At 39.4% G+C, this 15,603-nt stretch overlaps 1 pseudogene; it reads left to right on the top strand.

The window, feature by feature from the left end:
- Positions 1 to 849: 849 nt before the first annotated feature.
- LOC148032179 (eukaryotic translation initiation factor 3 subunit F pseudogene) lies at positions 850 to 15,027 on the top strand (annotated as a pseudogene).
- The last annotated feature ends 576 nt before the right edge of the window (positions 15,028 to 15,603 follow it).

The following is a 15,603-nucleotide window of genomic DNA, read 5'->3' as shown; positions in this document are numbered from 1 at the left end:
TTTCGTAAAATTTTAGTATTACCGAGGCTCATACACAAGGTGAATCCCTTGTGCGAAAAGTCGATGGGGATGCCTATCCTTTTTGGGAATCTTGTTAATTTAATGTGTAAGTGGGTGATTCCATAGAGGGTGATTCTGTAAAATACATATTTAAATTAATAAATATTTATGAGTTTAGAGTACGCACTCGTAATAAATTAAGGTTAGGATTGATTTCTAACCAGTTTATTTATGTAGTTGAAGACTGTTAGGTATTCACTTTTGTCGGTTTAATTTTTCTAACAATTGTGAATGCTTCAGTTGATATGTAGAGCAAGCAGCGGTGGCAGTGGGAAGAATTGGAGGATAGCGTGTATTCAAATTATCATCAATTTTTGATGGGCGCGTATCTTAGACATGGTGCCTATATTTTGTCGCGGTTATTTATTAAAGCGCTTGATATTTATTGATTATTTTTGTATGCACATGGGCGCACGATTTAAATATTTATATTGGACATTGTATATTAGGTACTGCGTTACTTCTTGGGCACCCATTAGCTTTAATTCTTTAGTGGCACAAAAGTAAACTCAAAAGCTAAAGCGTGCTATTTTGTAAATTGGGCTATTATTTGAGCTTGAAGATGAATAATATATAAAATACATGCTTTGTGGAGCGCTCACACAAGGCATGGGGGGAGATTGCACCCAATTGGTCTCTTGTTCATGTCGTACAAGCTTTCTTCTTTGGGTTTTGTGTAAAAAGTAGAGTTCTTTTGTTCTTGGGGACCTTCTTATGCTCACTACGCACACATATGGCGACTGATCTGTGCACCAGTGGTATCAGATCGAGAGTTTCCAATCGCTTACCATGTCGCGCAAAGACGGAGCTCCTGGAATGATCGAGCTTTACAATCTGTCTCGTGGCAAACAGTCTCAATATCAGCGTATTCCTGGTAGTCAAGAAACCCTTTTTACACCCTCTGATCGCGAGAGACCAGTCTCTGTAGGCAAGGAACCGGCGACAAAGCTTCTTCATCAAGTCGTGATACAGATAAGAAATCCTACATATCTCTCAAAGCTTAAGTAAAAATCTTATTAAGCTTTACAGGAAGCTTAATTAAAGCTTCCAAATTCGTTTTTTAAACACCAACGGCGGTAGGACGAACTGCCCGTCGTCAAATAGGCAGACAACGTCCTCTCGTCCTTTAAATTCAAGTTAATTCATAAAGACTTAAAACTCCCAATCCTCCAAATTTCCCAAGTCACAAAGGTCACTAAAGTCTTCTACAACAACTACCTTAGAGGCAGCTCATATTCAGCAACATACGATTCACCGTACTACTCTCAAGAAGTCCGTGTTCACACTTGCAGTCTTGCTGAACCAATTTCAACAAAAACAGAAGTTCACACGCAGACTATACGCAATTTATACACAGTCTTTACGCAACATTATTTTCTTGGAAGACGGTTGTGACAACGAATTCCGCAATCGTAAAGGAGAGATACTACAAAAGCTAAACAAAAATATACAAGCCTTGTAAACCCGCCTTTGAGCTACGCTCATCCCGCTAACAAGGTTTCGAGTGTGTGAGGTCTTTTGGAATTTTGCAGGATGACCGATCAAAACATGGATGATCTTATGATGGCTGAAGGTGATCTACCCAAACCAACAATGGAGCAAAGGTTGGATTTGATTATGATGCAGTTACAAGAGGAACGAAGAGCCCGACAAGCTTTGCAAGTTCAATTGGCCAATTTGCAACGATTTACCACCGACCAAGATGGATCACAACTCGAAGATCTTATACGACGTACCATCGATGCAACACTTGAAGCCCAATCCATTCGCAAAGAAACAAAGATAAGTAAAAGAAACTTCAAATTTCGTACTTTCAATGGATCACGCGATGGAAAGACTGTACTTGCTTTTATCAGTCAATTTGATGATTACTTCCCTGAAGAAACATATGCTGAGAAAGACAAAATTAAATGTGTCACTAACCATTTAGTTGACCGAGCATCCTTATGGTGGACTGTGGTCTGCAAGAGCGTTGATTGTCCCACTACATGGGAGACTTTCCAAAAGAAATTTTTACAGAATTTCCTTCCTCCTCAATTCCACAAAAAAGCCATCAAGTAATGGGATCTTCTATAACAAACAGATCGTGAACCTATTTCCCAATACACTAAACGTTTCTGGAATGCCTTGTTGCAACTACGTATGTTCGAAGATGTACCTAAAGCAACTCATAAACGCAAGTTTATGTCTGGCCTACTTGGACATTTCTATGCGGAAGTCAATATGTTCAAGCCAACAACCCATGAAGATGCAATTTCCTTGGCCCATGACACTTAAGACAAAATTCGCGGACAAGACAAGTGACCACAACAATTTCCAACTAATGGTAACTATGGTTCTAAACAATTCAATTCAAATTTTCGAAGATTCAATCAAAGTCATTTTCTTCCATCTTCATTCTGTAAATCTTGGACATGACCACCTACCTTGCCATCAAACACAAATCCAAACCCTAAGCCATCCCCACAATCAAATCCCAACATTCCTAAACTTCCTACCATTACCAATAATGTATCCAAAGCAAAACACATAGTTTGTTACAAATGCCATCAATCTGGACATCTAGCAGCCAATTGTCAATCCAAAAAGCCATCCGTCCATAACAATTATCTGGGAGCAATAGAAGACGAAGAACGTGAGGAAATGCCAGACTTTACGGAAGATGATGACGACATTGGTACTACTTCTGATACTTTGCCAGGTATGCCAACTCCCCATTCTTTGTTAACAATGAAATGTTTTGTGCATGGTAAAGAAAAAACTATTTTACATGATGATGGGAGCACACATGACTTTATTTCTGCAAAATTAGTCAAAGAATTGAATTTACAAACTGTTTCTACACATCATCGCATCAAGGCTGCATTCTTAGGTACGAGATATAATGGAACCCAAGAGGTGCATAATTTAGAAATTAAAATTTGTGATTATACTGAACGAAGAGATTTCTTAGTTGTACCTTTGCAGTGTAGTGACATTATCTTAGGAATGCTTTGGTGTCATCAATACAATCCTGATATAGATTATTCTATGCATTCAATTAAAATTTATTTTCAAGGAAAACAAATCACACTGCATGATGTGCATGCTTCCAATAATTTTCCCACTGCTTACTCATACTCAGGCTAAATGTGCATTATGTAAAAGTAGCAAATCCTATTTAATATGGATGAATGAAATTCAAGCTAAAGAAAAACAAATGCATCCTAGGCATACACAATTTCTTGCCCAATTCCAAGATTGTTTTGCTACTGATTTACCACCTTCATGACCTGAAGATCATAAGATAGATTTAATTCCTGGAATACAACCCCCATGTAAAGCACCATATAGACATAACCAAATTGAACATAAAGAAATTCAAAACCAAATAGAAGAATTACTTAACAGAGGATTATTTGGACCTAGTAGTTCTCCATTTGGTGCACCTGTCTTATTAGTGAAGAAGAAAAATAAAACTTATCGCATGTGCATTGATTATCGTGCCCTAAATAAAATTACTGTTAAGAATAGATATGCGATTCTTAGGGTAGATGATCTTATGGATAAGCTACAAGGATCTGCCATATTTAGTAAGATAGATCTTAAATCTGGATATCAACAAGTAAGATTGGATAAATCTGATATATTCAAAACTGCATTTAGAACACAATTTGGACACTATGAATTTCTAGTTATGCCTTTCGGTTTAACTAGTGCACCAGCCACATTCAGTCGCATGATGAATTGCATATTCTTGAAACATCAGTATTGTGTCATTGTTTTCTTTAATGACATATTAGTTTTTAGTAAAAATGAGAATGTGCATTATGAACATTTGTTTTTAGTTTTTCAGTTGTTAAAAGACAATCAATTATATGCTAATCCCGAAAAGAGTGAATTCTTCCAAACAGAAATTGAATATCTAGGACATATTATTTTATCAGAAGATATTAAAGTCGACCCTAAAAAGATAGAAGCAATTTTAAATTGTCCCATACCCAAAAATGTGCATGAATTACGTTCTTTTCTAGGTCTTGCTAGCTTTTACAAAAAATTTGTGAGGAATTTCTCATTACTTGCATTACCTTTGACAAAACTTTTAAAGAAGGGTATTGTGTATAACTAGTCTGACAATCAACAAAAATCCTTTGATTTGCTGAAACATGCTTTAACTCATGCTCCTATATTACAACTACTTGACTTCAATAGACCATTCTTCTTGGTAGTTACTGATGCTAGTGGATTTGGAATAGGAGCAATCCTTATGCAAGATTCTCACCACATAGCCTACTCTAGTTGCAAACTCAAACCATCTAAACTTAAATATTTTACCTATGACAAAGAATTGTTAGCCGTAGTATAAGCCTTACGTCAATGGAAACATTATTTAATGAGATGTGAATTCATGATCAAAATTGACCAACAAAGCATTAGACATCTCCTTAGTCAACCACAAATATCTGACTGACACATTAAATGGGCCGCTTTTATTCAAAGTTTTCATCCCCTTACACAATATCAACCTGGAAAAGAGAATGTTGTTGCTGATGCTTTGAGTAGAAGACCAATAATTCAAAATATTTATGTGATATCATTTGATTCCCTTATCCCTGTGAAAGATACTTATCATCAGGATCCTACTTTTCAAGCTGATTGTGGAATAAATTAGTCGCAAATAATTGGATTCCTATTGATTCATTGTCTTACACTAATGGATTCATGTTTTATGAAAAAAGATTATGTGTGACTGTTCTATTTCGATCATTTGTTTTGCATGAAATTCATTGTCCTCCATATCAAGGTCATAGAGGAATTATATCTACTTTGCATACATTGATTGAAGATTTTTATTGGCCACATATGGACACTGATGTATCTAACTTTGTATCTGAATGCTTAGTTTGTCAACGAGTTAAAAGACACCATGGTAAACAATATGGTTTACTAATGCCATTATCTATTCCATCACGACCATGGGAATAGATTTCAATGGATTTTATCACGGGTCTACCTAACACTAAAGCTAACCATGATATGATTTGGACTGTTGTAGATAGGTTCAGCAAACAAGCATATTTCATTCCATGCAAGAAAACTTTAACTGCGTCTCAAGCTGCTCAATTGTTTTTGAAAACTGTTTTCACTAACCACGGTTTACCAAAAGTTATTATTTCTGATCGTAATTCTAGATTCTGCAATAATTTTTGGATTACTTTGTTTGCTAAATTAGGAACAAAGATTGATTTTTTATCTGCATTTCATCCTGAAACAAATGGTCAAACAGAAGCTACTAATAGTATTATTTTAGATCTTTTGCGTGCTTACACCATTTCAAAACCATACACATGGGATACACATCTACATTTACTTCAGTTTGCATACAATAACACACCACATACAGCTACAAAGAAAGCACCATTTGAAGTTATTTATGGATATCGATTACCTACACCTGTTGTATCATTATCAAACAAAATTCAAACTGCTGATGATATTACTAACATGCATGCTACTATTTTTTATGAAGTTAAAGATATGATTGCCAGAGCCCAACAATCATACACAAAACAAGCAAACAAGAAAAGACAGGCTATGAATTTTAAAGTTGATGATTATGTTTAGTTACGAATTGAAAAACGCCGATTGCAAAGTGTAAATAAACACCCGTTGTCAAATTAGCACCTAGATTTTATGGACCATTCAAGATCATACACAAAATCAATGACAATGCATTTAAACTAGAATTACCACAACATTGGAAAACCCACAGCATCTTCCATATCAGTTTATTACGACCTTTTAGAGGCCAACTACCTGTACACCCTGTCTATGAAAACCCTCCTTTACTAGATGATGAAACTGAAATCCTTGAGCTTGAAACTATTATAGATACTAACTTTATGACAACTAGACCTGGCCGTAGATATTCTAGATATTTGGTCAAGTTCAAAAACCATCCTGTTGAAGAGGCCCAATGGATGCACGCTAGAGATCTAAATGCTTTCCCCACACTGTTAGCTCCACATTGAGCTAATAGCAATTGAGGACAATTGCTATCCCACCCCGGGGGTATGATGCCAGGAGGCATATTCCACGGTGGATTCCGTGAGGTTTTGCGGTGGACTCCGTAAAATTTTAGTATTATCGGGTCTCATACACAAGGTGGATTCCTTGTGCAAAAAGTTGATGGGGACGCCTATCCTTTTCGGGCGTCTTGTTAATTTAATGTGTAAGTGGGTGATTCCATAGCGGGTGATTCCGCAAAATACATATTTAAATTAATAAACGTTTATGAGTTTAGAGTGTGCACTCGTAATAAATTAAGGTTAGGATTGATTTCTAACCAATTTATTTATGTAGTTGAAGACTGCTAGGTATTCACTTTTGTCGGTTTAATTTTTCTAACAATTGTGAATGCTTTAGTTAATGTGTAGAGCAAGCAGCGGTGGCAGTGGGAAGCATTGGAGGATAGCGTGTATTCAAATTATCATCAATTTTTTATGGGTGCATATCTTAGGCATGGCGCCTATATTTTGTCGCGGTTATTTATTAAAGCGCTTGATATTTATTGATTATTTTTATATACGCATGGGCGCACGATTTAAATATTTGTATTGGACATTGTATATTGGGTATCGCTTGATTTCTTGGGTATCCATTAGCTTTAATTCTTTAGTGGCACAAAAGTAAACTCAAAAGCTAAAGCGTGCTATTTTGTAAATTGGGCTATTATTTGGGCTTGAAGATGAATAATATATAAAATACATGCTTTGTGGAGCGCTCACACAAGGCATGGGGGGAGATTGCACCCAATTGGTCTCTTGTTCATGTCGTGCAAGCTTTCTTCATTGGGTTTTGTGTAAAAAGTAGAGTCTTTTGTTCTTGGGGACCTTCTGACGCTCACTACGCACGCATACGGTGACCGATCTGTGCACCAAGATCACAAACAAGTAAGTTTCTATATTAAATTATATATACTTAGGTGTATATTTGATTCCACTTCTTCAATAATGAACATTTATGCTAACTTTTTTTATAGATATCAAAGAGGAGGGAGAAGAATATAAATTACAAGGATATTGAAGAAAGCATATCTTTACTATCAATATAAATATAAGCATAGATATTGCAGCAAATCGCTATTTTCTTTCTTCATGATTTATATACACGAGGTCAAAGAAGACAATATAGAAAAGTTATTTCTTTTTGTAGGGGCTTATACCTGGAGGAGAGACTTCATTTTTAGGAGTCTTTTTTTTCTTTCTTCAATACTTTGGTTGCGTTAGGTGTTCAAAACATGCCTTCACTTGCTACATTTGTGGGTATCTCTCCTTCCTAGTCTAATTCCCCACTCTTTGTGGCCTACTTATCTCCTTGGTCTTCTTATCTGCAATTGATGATTGCACCCTCGGAGTATTGAATACATCACTTCTCCATGGATGCATGATATAACATATAAAGACAATTTACCTTTTTTTGCATGCTTCCATCCATCCTCTTCTCTATTCCATTTCCAACTCCCACATCCTGACTTAGTTGGTAGTCCTTGAGAGTCCATAGCAATTTGTTGTCCATATTCACCATCATGAGCTACTTAGAAATGAGTATAAGCAACTCTAAATGCTTCATCCATGCTATCCTCTAGAAGAGCCCGTTGTCACATAAATTTATTTAAGGTCTCCATGAGCCACTCTAAAATGAACATCCATTGCCTACACATTGGTGCTACAACCTCTAGTTTCGAGTCAACTCCAAAAACTAATAGATGGCTAAACCTATCTATGGAGTGAGGGAATCTACAATCTTTAAAAATTACACGGTGCAGCGAACAGAATCTGAGAGAGAGATAGAGAGTACACAACAAATAAGAGGAGAATCAGTAAATTCTTTAGCTCCAAACAACTGATACAAAGATGGCTCTGTCCACCCGTGCGCTTCCACTGTGTGAAGCTTAGATGGCGATCTAGACAGAAGATAGGTGAAGAGCTTAAGGCTAGCTGGAACAACAACTCTGACTGGGTAAAAGATGAATGATGGATGGATGTGAAGGGGTTTAGCTTTTACAGCCCGTGAAGGCCGTTAGGTCGGCCTGACCGACCTACCATATGAGCCTCCACTAGTCGGCCAGGGAATATTCCCTTTACCATCGAGATGGGGGCGCTGCTTACCCCGCAACTCGATGCAATGTGCCTCGAGTTGTTACCAGCTTAACCACTCCATCTAATCCAAAGATTAGACCCACAACGGTCACCTTTTTGCCATCCGATCACATAGACCTCATCTAATATACAAGTCAGGACTCAACCAATGTCTGGGCTCACATTTGGCTTCTCCTCATAATGGGGGCCTTACAACTTTGAGCACCATGGATCATTGGTGGTACCTAATGAGAGTGGGGCATTGATCATATACCCTCCCTCAATGTCCACCCATAGGTGAACTATCTCCTCGGCCCAATGCCAAGTCTTTGAAGATGAACTTGAAGCAAATCCTTCGTAAGTGCTTTGGTGAAGATATCTGCTCTATTCTCCTCTGTTGGACAGTAGACCAGTTCCACTATCCCATCCTCCATCAAATCACGCACATAGTGATACTGGATCTCTATATGTTTGGTGCATGCATGAAACACTAGATTTTTGGCAATGGCAATGCAACTCTGATTGTCACATCTCAACACTGTTGGTTCTTCATCCTGCACTCCCATATGCCATAGAATCCTTCTTAACCATGCTGCTTCACATGCAGCAAAACAAGCTGCCTTGTACTTTGCTTCGGTAGAAGACAATGCCACTGTTGGCTGCTTCTTACTAATCTGAGAGAAAATTCTTGAACCCAAAGAGAAACAATAACCAGAAACTGACAACCTGGAATGACTGTCTCCTGCCCAATCTGAGTCACACTTCCCCACAAGAGAAGTTCCGAAACTGTATGTGATACCATAGTCAAAAGTTTCCTTCAAGTATTTGAGCACCCGCATCCTAGTCTTCCAATGACTCTCATGAGCTTTGTTTGAGAACCTGCTCAAACCACCAACAGCAAAACTGATATCCGGTCTGGTGTTACACAAGTAGATCAGACTACCAACCTCCTATACATCCCAATGTCTGCTAGTGCTGATGTATCCTCGACGGATAACTTTGCATTCACCTCCATAGGTGTAGCTATCTCCTTGCACTCGGTCATGCCAAATGCCTTCAAGATCTCCCATGCATACTCCTTCTGAGATATGAATATCAATCCCTAAACAATATTGCAGCAAGCCCAAGTCTGTTATTTCAAACTTAGAACTCAAAGCCTTTCGAGTTTGGTTGATCATATCTTCATAGTTACCTGTAATAAGAAGGTCGTCCACATATAGGACAATCACTACAGACTTTTACCATCCCTGTAAACATACAAGTTAGCATCTAAGGCACATCTTTTGAAGTTTAGGTTTAAAAAGAACTTATCTGTCCGCTGGTACCATGCTCTGGGGGCTTGTTTCAGCCCATACAATGCCTTCTTCAGCTTACACACTTTGTTCTCAGAATGGGGGACCTCAAACCCTAGTGGCTGAGCCACGTACACCTCCTCCTTGAGGTCACCATTTAAGAACGTTGACTTAGCATCCATTTGGTACACTAGCTACTTCTTGTGGGCAGCCACTACAAGTACCGCACGAATAGTGGTCATTCTGGCAGTTGAGGCAAATGACTCTTGAAAATCAAACCCTTCAACTTGTGAAAATCCTTGGGCAACCAGTCTAGCTTTGTACTTTTCTAAGGTACCATCAACCTTGTACTTTATCTTCCAAATCCACTTGGTGGCAATAACCTGCCGCTTTGCTGGTCGATCCACTAGCTCCCAGGTGTCATTCTTCATTATGCTGTCATACTTCGCTTGCATAGTAGCCTTCCATGATGGATTTGCAAGTGCTTCTTCTAAGTTAGTTGGCTCCTTTACTTCTCTCATAATCTCAACCATTAAGGCCATATTGACTATGTGAGCAGAAGCCTTCCTTTGCTCCTCTATTCTCTGAGACCTCCTTGGTCCCCGTCTGCCTTCTTCTCAACAAATGCAGGCATAGGATTATTGTGGTCATAGAGCTGCTTCACCCAACGCAGTAATGGCTTTTCCGGTGGGGTGATGTCAGGCTGGTGAACTTTTTCCTCATCATCTGAAGACGATGATTCCTCCTCCTTAAGGGTACGGACAGCTCTCGGGACAGGTTCATAGTGGACTACTTCTTCGCTTGATGATAAAGTGGAAGAACTTGCCTTCTCCTCCTCCACTGTATGCAGCTCCTCCTTGAAGACCACATCACGGCTCGCGATGATCTTCTTTGCCTCTTGGTCATATAATTTGTAAGCCTTCTACTCATCATTATAACCCAAGAAGATACATTTTCTGCTTTTTGGTTTTAACTTGTTTCTCTTCTCATCCGGAACATGTGCATAACATTCACATCCAAAAATTCTCAAATGTGAGATAGATGGTTTCTTACCAGTGTAAGCCGCATGATGTGTTTTTCCCTTGAGAGCCTTTGTATAGCTTCGATTTAGAATGTAGACTGCAGTATTAACAGCTTCAGCCCAAAAATCGTTAGGCAATCCTTTGCCCTTTAGCATGCATCTTGCCATCTCCACAATGGTGCAATTCCTGTGTTCCACAACATCGTTTTACTGAGGTGTGTAAGCCGTCATCAATTGATGCTTGATCCCTTTGCTCTTGCAAAAGTCTTCAAACTCCTTTGAGTTGAACTCACCACCACCATCTGTTCTAAATTTCTTCACACTTTTCCATGTTTCATTCTCAACAAGTTTTAGCCATTCTTTAAACTTATCAAAACCTTGAGCCTTATCACGAAGGAAGTACACCCACATCTTCCTACTGTAGTCGTCCAAATCAACATAAAATAAGAAGATCCCCCCAAGGCCTATGTAGGCATCTTACCACACAAGTCAACATGCACCAACTCTAGAGGAGCATGTGCTCTATTATTGCTTTCTTGTGGAAATGCCTTTCTCTGTTGCTTGCCCATCATACAAGCTTCACATGTTTCCTTCAATTCAGTTCTTGTAGGTAGGTGAGCAACCATACCTTGCTTTTGCATCTCCTTCAACACTGCAAATCCGATGTGTCTAAACCTTTCATGCCAAAGCTTACTTGTGCCCACTCCAGCGGTGGCTTTAAGAGCACTTAGCTCATACAGGTTGTTCCTTCTTTCTCATTTGCCAACAATTGTGCCAGCACTATCAAGAATTTCTGCACCAGTCTTCTTGAACTCACTTCATGACCAAGATCAGTTATGGTAGCAACTGATAACAGATTTCTCCTGATTTCGGGAACATACAACACATTTGAAAGCTTTTTGACTTCGCCATTTACATCAATAAAAGAAATAGTACATGTGCCTGCAGCAGGGCATTTAGCATCATTTCCAACCATCACAGTGATGGATTCTTGTAGAGGCTGCATAGAACTGTATAGACCTTTCTTATTGGTCATGTGATGGGAGGCCCCACTATCCAACACCCATGAGTCAGTGGTAGATTCTTCTTGCGCCGAGGAGCACACTTCCTTAATGGTCGCCATGAATAATTTCAACTCTGCTTCAACCGTATTGGCTATCTCTTTCCCTTTACTTTTAAGGGTACCATTCTTTTTATCTGCCTTCTTGACACGACAATCTGCAATTGCATGTCCTTTCTTCTTGCAGTAGAAGCACTCTCCGTGATACTTCTACTTGCCGCCCTTCTTCTTTTTGTCACCATCATTTTTGGTGGAGGAACCACCTTTGCCTTTTGCATTGGCAGAGAATGCAGCATCTCCATTGTTGCTTCCTTCTCGGGCTTTCAAATTCAACTCCTCCTCCATCAATAATGCACAAAACTCCTCAAAAGTCAAAGCTTGAGGTCTCACCTGAGTATTAAGGGCAGTTATTACTAGTTCATCAAACTTTTGTGGACAAATCCGAAGACACCTCCGAGATAGCTCTTCGCTAGTCTTTTGTATCCCAGCGCTAGCCATCTGGTCGCGCAAATTCTTAATTCGAGTGATGAATGCTTCAACCGTCTCTCCTTCAGCAAACTTCTCCGTTGCTAGTTGATTCTCCAAGTTTTGAATCCTTATTTGGTTTTGTGTTTCATACTGACTCCTTAGTACATTCCAAGCCTCTAACGCTTTGGTTGTATGCTGAATCAAAGTCAGAACACTGTCAGAATAGCTTGTAACTAAGGCACACAATGTATCCGCATTCCTTCTTTTCCAAGCTCATAGAAGATCTGCATTCGAAGGAATCATCACACCAGAATTTGATGGGTGGGGGGTAGACTGTGGTTCTGCGTCAGTCCCCAACACAATCTCCAGAAGCTCATAAGAATCAAGGATAGTTGTAATTTTGAACTTCCACAAGGTGTAGTTTGTACCATTTAACTTGCCTTCGCTAAAGGTTGGTGGACGAATTCTCAGTGTTTAAATAGCCGATACAGCGGCACCACCTCCTGCACCGCTTCCTGATGCACCAAAACCACTTCCAGAAGTCGACATAGTCTCTCTTTGCTGTTGAAGCCTTTGCCTCTTGCACACTCTCCGATCTCTAGAGCCCCTTGGACTCTGATACCATGTAAAAATTACACGGCACAGCGAACAGAATCTGAGAAAGAGATAGAGAGTACACAACAGATAAGAGGAGAATCAATAAATTCTTTAGCTTCAAACAACTGATACAAAGATGGCTCTGTCCACCCGTGCACTTCCACTGTGTGAAGCTTAGATGGCGATCTAGATAGAAGATAGGTGAAGAGCTTAAGGCTAGCTGGAACAACAACTCTGACTGGGTGAAAGATGAATAATGGATGGCTGTGAAGAGGTTTAGCTTTTATAGCCTGCGAAGGCCGTTAGGTTGGCCTGACCAACCTACCATATGAGCCTCCACTAGTCGGCCAGGGAATATTCCCTTTACCATCGGGCTGGGGGCACTGCCCGTAGACCCCCGTGAGGGGGGGCACTGGCCCCCCTGGGACCCCCCAGCCAGGGGCCGCTTTCGTGGCTCCCGGACCCCAAAATAGGGGCCTCTTTTAACTCCCTTACCCCGCAACTCGATGCAATGCGCCTCGAGTTGCTACCGGCTTAACCACTCCATCTAACCCAAAGATTAGACCCACAACGGTCACCTTTTGCCATCCGGTCGCATAGACCTCATCTGATATACAAGTCAAGACTCAACCAATGTCCAGGCTCACATTTGGCTTCTCCTCATAATGGGGGCCTTACAATTTTGAGCACCATGGATCATTGGTGGCACCTAATGAGGGTGGGGCATTGATCATATCTAACACAATCATGATCAATAATTATGAATCATTATAATTTAGATATTGTCATGTGGATTTTGACAAATTTTGTTTATACTAATAGAGTGTGGAAACTACCCTTAGTAAATGGTATTAGTTTACATTGTCATGGCTTGAAAGCTCTAATAGCCACAAGATTGATTCTGGAACATGGTCGACACTACTCAAATGACATTGGATGTTGAACATCATGTAGATTCTGACTAGGTACCCTAGATGAAGACATACTCAAATGCCTTAAAGACTGTTGGGCACAAAAGCATACCCATGACTTGTAGATTCGATTGAAAAAAGTAAAAATGATATTGTTATTATTATTGAATTTTAGAAAAAAAATTGAGAATACATGCAAAAAAGCATGAAAATCATTGTGTAGTTTTGAAGAAATATTTTTTTTAAAAAAAATATTTAGAAAATGTAGAGTAGGTTATGTTAGTTGGTGAGAGGCTATGTATCGAATGTGGCTGACTAGGAGCCCCCCTCCATCTACTGCAATATGGTTTTCTGGGTGGTGATTGTCTTGGGCTCACGTTATATATTGGCCTGCTATGGGTGATAACTCATAGACAAGCAGGCCATGTGTCGATGACCCAGTGCTTCTTAGGGGCCGTTTTATATTATTTTATATCATCATTATTATGTAGTATGTTTCCATCAACACATCCATAAGCTGGTTGGTAGAGTGCAAGGATCTCAAGCAAAGGGATGCAAGTTCGATCCTCGGTGGGTTTGCACTACAAAATTTCTTTTGGACAAAAAGGGGAGGTATTTATTTTCACCAAATGGAATTGGTTGCATGACCATGCGGGATGAGATTCAACAATAGCCGCGTCTTGCTAGGCTAGGCATTGTGTCAAATCAAGATGGACTCGAAAGGGCTACTATGAGAGCCTGCTTGTTATCCTAAGGAATACTACGACATGGCTACAATTGATGTGTGGAGAGCAATGCTATCTATGTATTCTAAGGATTAGGGAGCCACATGATTGACAGGAGGTGGCCAAACTCCATTCTACTGTCCTTTTCAATATTTTTGACTCATACATCGAGCATAATGATAAGACCGATCGCATCATTGGCACTTTATTGGGCTCAATATCTTTTGATGGCACCATCAATATCTGCAATTCATATGTAGTGCCTCACAAATGAATCATCTCAACAAGTAGTTATGGATATAGAGTATCATCGGTGTATATTTGAACTGCATCAATGGGTGGATAGCAAAGAAATGATAATTGGCTGCTATTCTACTAGTGTTGGAGTGAGCGAGAGTGATGCTTTGATTCAGGACTCCTATGCAAGAGAAGCAACAAATCTTGTTTACTTGATTGTTGATAGCACAATTCAAGATGAAACTATCAGCATTAGAACTTCTATATCCACCACTTTAACACTTGGAAAATGATAGCTTGCAGCTCAATTCCACAAGATTCAACTTGATCTTCATATGATTGAGGTAGAAATGGTTGGATTCGTCTTGAAGAAGACCAAGTTTGAGAAACTTTCAAATGACTTGGAGGCCTTAGAGACCTCCATGGGAAGGCTACACAACATGATTGACACAATTTTCATGCATGCTAAAGATGTGATTGAGGGCCGTGTTCTATGTGTTGGAATTGAGGGGTGTGCTATTGGGTGGTCGTCTTGACATGTTGAAGTAGCAACACACAAAAGATGAGAGGTGGTACCAAGTGCATTGGTGTTGAGCTTCTTTTTAAGGTGATTGCTACAATAACATATTTGGTGGCCGTAATGGATAAGGAGGTATCGTGAAGTCAATCCAAAGTTGCATCATTGTCATAGAAGAGCTTGTCATTGATATCATCATGAGCTAATTCTTTTATCGGTCAACTATGGACTCACTATCTTTTAGAAGAGAGATGGTGTCCTCTATTGGAGAAGTGAAATTATTAAAAAAGAGTGGTGCTATTTGAGAGAAGGCTAGCTTTTAGGGATTCAGCATCAATGAAGTAAAAAGCCTAGACCATCCTAAGTCATCTTCTACAACAGAAGCAAGTTGTCAAGTATCTACTCGGGATTAAGGAAATAGCCCTGTTGAAATGTAGGTTGTTGAAAGGCGATTTACTATCTACAGCCCTAGAAGTTTGGAATGACCTGCTAATATCGAAACCTACTTAGCTTGTGCATCTAGCTTTTAATATCACAAGAAGAGGTGCTTCTCTCATCTTCATCAATCCTTGGGATTCAACTTGGCATCACTTTA

Source organism: Lygodium microphyllum, chromosome 8 (assembly GCF_053477565.2).
Source record: "Lygodium microphyllum isolate KBCC chromosome 8, Lygodium_microphyllum_v1.1.10, whole genome shotgun sequence".
Classification (NCBI taxonomy): Eukaryota; Viridiplantae; Streptophyta; class Polypodiopsida; order Schizaeales; family Lygodiaceae; genus Lygodium; species Lygodium microphyllum.
This window is presented reverse-complemented; position numbering and strand designations above follow the sequence as displayed.